Consider the following 5,158-nt stretch of genomic DNA (forward strand, 5'->3'; position numbering starts at 1 on the left):
ATAGGATCAAAGCCGTTGCCCACGCCATCACCAGACGATGTCTACGATGTGAGAACATGTCTAGTGTTACCTTCCTCTCGGCAGTAATGGTTTATGTCAAGCAGACTATGCACGAGCTAGAGCAACTTGAGAGGGATCTCACGCCTAGGACCGCGGCGAGGCCGAACGACGCCCCGCGGAAACCAATTTTTAAAACCATAATGCATTCATAGGTCAAATCTGTATCTTAGCATCTTCTGCCTGTTTTTTCATCAGGGTGATTTTTAGTCTATTTTTTGAGTCTAGGTTTATTTTCAAAGTTTGCTTTTTCTTTTGCAAAATGTAGTTTGTAATAGACTGCTTCAATAATAAAGAGTTTGCTTCTTTCACGCTCATTTGTGTTTTCGAACTACGTAATGATCTGATTCACGTGAGTATCGTGATACGTAGGCAATCCTCATCGGATCCGATCGCATTTTCTTTTGCTACAAAAAAAATATAAAAGAAAAATAAATGTAAATAAAATAAAAGGAAAAAAAAAAGAAAAAAAAAAGGGAAATAAGAGGAAAAATACCGGAATGACGCATGCTCTCGTAGCAGACATATAGCAATCCACTTAACTGTATAGGTGCATCATGCCCAACGTGAGATTAACTATCCGTTATTTGCTGCAAATTAACCGTGCACTTGTCATTGAGCATTTTCCAGGGTTTTTGAAAAGACGGTTGGTTTGGTGAAAGTCTGGCCTCGCATTCATACTTCACGAGATCAAGGAGAGGTGTTCAACTACCTGTTGTTAGGACTAGAAGCAGTACTCACACTTACTTCACCAGGTCAAAAGGAAGTGTGGAAATGTCTTCGGAAATTCCATTGCAAACAGTCCCCGTCTCTGAGGAGAGCTCAATCTCAGCCGTCCTCACGCCTGAATCCGCAACTGCGGAAGAAAATAGAATCCTACGGCTCCGCATGTTGGAAATGCTGGATGACTGGAACAATGGGAAAGAGCCGCCAAGTGTCGTCCCCGGATTCCCTGAATTATTCTCCAGGTCAGGTGGGACTTCTAATGTCCCCATAAATTACCCTGCTACCCCATTCGGGTACCCAGCCAACTCCGCCTTCTCCGCAGGATCACCTTCTGAGCCTCATCCCCGAATGTCGGCCACTGATGCAAGCATGAACATCTTTACTGCATCGCCTTGCCCAGCTACGGCACAGCCTGCCACATACAAGCCAAGCTTTGACTCATCCTCTTTTACATTCCAAGCACCATCGTTCTCAATGGAACCAACCAGGTTCGCTACCAACAATAATCCTCTACCGCCTCAGTGCGAACTCGCACCGGGACAGGATCAGAACCCCAGGATTGCAGAACAAAATGAGATTGCTAAGAGAATGAGAAGCCTTGAACAAAGTTTGAAGAATATGCAAGGGTTGAGCGGACAAAAGAGCGTCTCTTACGCCGACCTGTGCATGTTCCCTCACGTGCACCTGCCGACGGGTTTCAAGACCCCCAAGTTCGAGAAATACGATGGGCACGGTGACCCCATTGCACATCTTAAGAAATACTGCAACCAATTGCGGGGAGCCGGCGGAAAAGAAGAACTGCTAATGGCGTATTTTGGGGAAAGCTTAGTAGGGATAGCTTCGGAATGGTATATGGATCAGGAAATGTCCCGATGGCATATATGGGATGATCTCGCCAGAGATTTTGTAAAGCAATTCCAGTATAACATCGACATTGCGCCAGACCGAAACTCTCTGTCGAATTTGAAGAAGAAGCCTTCGGAAAGCTTTAGAGAGTATGCTATTAAGTGGCGTGAACAGGCGTCGAGAGTGAAGCCTCCCATGGATGAAGTGGAAATGGTCACTACCTTTCTCCAGGCTCAAGAGTCTGACTATTTCCAAAACATGATGTCGGCCATGGGTAAGCCATTCGCGGAAGCAATCAAGATAGGAGAGATGGTAGAGAATGGGCTGAAAACGGGTCGGATTCTGAGTCAAGCAGCCCTAAGGGCAACCTCCCAGGCCGTCCAAAGCGGGTCTGGAGGGACGACAAGGGGGAAGAAGAAGGAAGAAACGGCTATGGCAGCCTCTGAAGCAAGGGAGTATCGTCATCCCAGGCCCCATTTTCCGGAAAGGGCCCCACAACACTACTACCCCCACTCAAATGTGGCATATGCTCATCAACCTTATATGGTCATGAATGCCCAACCTTATAACCATTCACCACAACAAGCCAACCGAGGCCCAGCTCCACCTCCCAGAAATCAGCCTCCTTACCGCAACCACTATAACCCACAACCCCCGCAGAATAACTACCGCCCCCAGGAGCCACCTCGACGGCGGACTTTCACGCCCATCGGTGAACAATACTCCACATTGTTCCCTAAGCTAGTCCAGTTGGGTTTCTTGCAACCAATTCCCCAAACGAGGCAAAACCCGACATCTCCTTCTTATAAAGCCGGAGTCAGATGCGCCTATCATTCAGGGGCCGAAGGACATGATACAAACGACTGCTGGTCATTGAAAAGAGTGGTCGAAAATTTGATAGAGCAGGGAAAAATAGTGCTAAGGGACGAAGAGATCCCAAATGTGACTAACAATCCATTGCCCGCTCACAATAATGGGCCGCTGGTCGGCATGATTTGTGAAGACAAAGAGTTCGACCCTGCCTTGAAAGCCATAATTGCCATTGTCGACACGGGGAGGAGGCCTGAAATAGACCAGAAATCAGAAAGGGGGGAGGAGGTCAAGGCTGCAGAAAGCAAGCCTGAAAAGAAGGTGGAGAAGAAAGTGGTACCAGCAAAGGGTGGAGTTCTTTACATACCGCGGGGTCAAGCCAAGAAGACGCAGAACTTCGGGATCAAAAAGACAAAACCTATGTACGTGCCAAAAGGGGCCTATGTGGTCCGGGGGACGATTCAACCACCTCGGCTGAATGAGCCAGTGGTTATCGGACGCGTGCCACAAAAGCCAATGACCAACCCGTCCACAGTGCCGTGGAATTATCAAAAGACTTTGGTAACATACAAAGGTAAGGAGGTCATGGAAGAACTTCCAGAAAATACTTTCGTTGGAGGGTACTCAAATACCCAAGAACTGAACAACGCCACACAAAGGCGCTTCCCTCCAAAGGAGCCCGTGAGTGTTGAAGAAGCGGAAGTGTTCTTCCAACAAATGAAGATGCCGGATTACGAAGTGATAGATCAGTTGCGCAAGCACCCTGAGCAGGTGTCCATGCTATCATTATTGACAAGATCGGCCGAGCATCAAAAGATCTTACTGAAGACCCTGAATGAGGCATATGTGCCGGTTGAAACCTCGGTGGAGCAATTAGAGCGGATGACAGAAAGATTCTTCGCCGTCAACCAAATCTCCTTCAGCAAGAACGATCTACCCCCGGAAGGAGCAGCACACAACAAGGCATTGCATTTAACAGTCAAATGTGAGGACTACTATGTCAAGCGGGTGATGCTGGATGGGGGATCAGGTGTTGACATTTGCCCGCTCTCCACGCTGCAAAGAATGGAAATTGAGACCGGAAGAATCCGACCCAACAACGTCTGCGTAAGAGCTTTCGATGGTATCAAGAGAGACACCATGGGAGAAATAGACCTGCTGCTGGTCATAGGACCAGTCGAATTTCGAGTCACTTTCCAAGTGATCGACATGGACACATCTTACAATTTCCTCCTTGGCAGGCCTTGGATCCATGCGGCAGGAGCCGTGCCTTCTACTCTTCACCAGATGGTGAAGTTCGAGTATGAAGACCAAGAGATCGTGGTCCATGGAGAAGATGAACATGCCATTTATCGGGACCCATCTATCCCGTATCTTGAACCAAGAGAAGGGAGCGAGCATACGGTCTATCAAGCTTTCGAGGTGGTATTGGCAGAGCAGCACGAAGAGGGAGTACCTTGCCCCCAGCCTTTCTTGTCTAACGCTTCGGTTATGGTGGCCAAAGAGATGATCCGACACGGATTTAGGCCAGGGAAGGGGCTTGGACGAACCCTTCAGGGAATGACGGAACCCATTACTTTACCAGTCATCAAGAAACCTTTTGGACTAGGTTTCAAACCTACTCCAGCAGACGAAAAATGGGCAAAGAAAAGGAGAAATGAGGGCTGGAAGTTGCCTCAACCACTGCCGGATTTACATGCGACTTTTGTCAGGCCAAGGTACACTGAAGAAGAAGAAGATGAGGTCTTCACAGTTGAGGAAATCGAGGAAATATGTGGGGCAATGAGGGAAATGCTCTACGAGGTCCACATGGTTCAACCAGGCGAAGGCACGAGCACTGCTGAGATGATGTACATGGGGCCAAACGCCAAGCTCCAAAACTGGGAGATCACGCCATTCCCAACTAGACGGAAGTCCGGGTAGACCTGTCCTGCCACCTTTCCTGTATCACAAGTTATCTCCGGGACATAACTTGAACGTTTTCTTCTTTTCAATTGTTGTTCCGAATTCCTAGTTGTAAACGTTGTTGTCTTCCAATTTTCCAAAGAAAATAAAAAAAATCATCATTGCTTTCCTATTCTTTCTCTGTTCTGATCTTTATTAGTTTTCCATTCATCTTCCTTTTCAGTCCTAATAATGCGGCTTTAAATATGGCATGTTTGCGGACTTCACGCCCAGATCACAATGAGCTGTTTAACTACGAATTAATGAACCCAGAACCAGAATATGATGCGGAAGAGGCTTTTAGAAAGATAAACCGAGAGTTGGAATATTTTGAGAATAAACCTAAGCCAAATCTAAATGACACTGAACCGGTAAATCTAGGAACCCCGGAAGAAATCTGGGAGACCAAGATAAGCATTCACACGGACAAGAAAACGAGAGAGGCGATAATTCAACTTCTTTTTGAATTCAAAGACGTGTTTGCTTGGTCATATGATGACATGCCGGGACTAGGTGTCGATCTAGTGGTTCACAAATTGCCGATTCATCCTGATTGTCCTCCGGTTCAACAAAAGCAACGAAAGTTCAAAACCGAGGTCAGTGACAAAATTAAAGAGGAGATCACCAAGCAACTGAAAACAGGAGTGATCCGGGTAGTCCAATATACAACATGGTTGGCGAATGTGGTTCCAGTACCGAAAAAGGACGGGAAAACTCGGGTATGTGTAGATTACCGAGATCTGAACAGAGCAAGTCCCAAAGATAATTTCCCGCT

This window comes from Nicotiana sylvestris, chromosome 1, assembly GCF_000393655.2.
Source record: "Nicotiana sylvestris chromosome 1, ASM39365v2, whole genome shotgun sequence".
Taxonomy (NCBI): domain Eukaryota; kingdom Viridiplantae; phylum Streptophyta; class Magnoliopsida; order Solanales; family Solanaceae; genus Nicotiana; species Nicotiana sylvestris.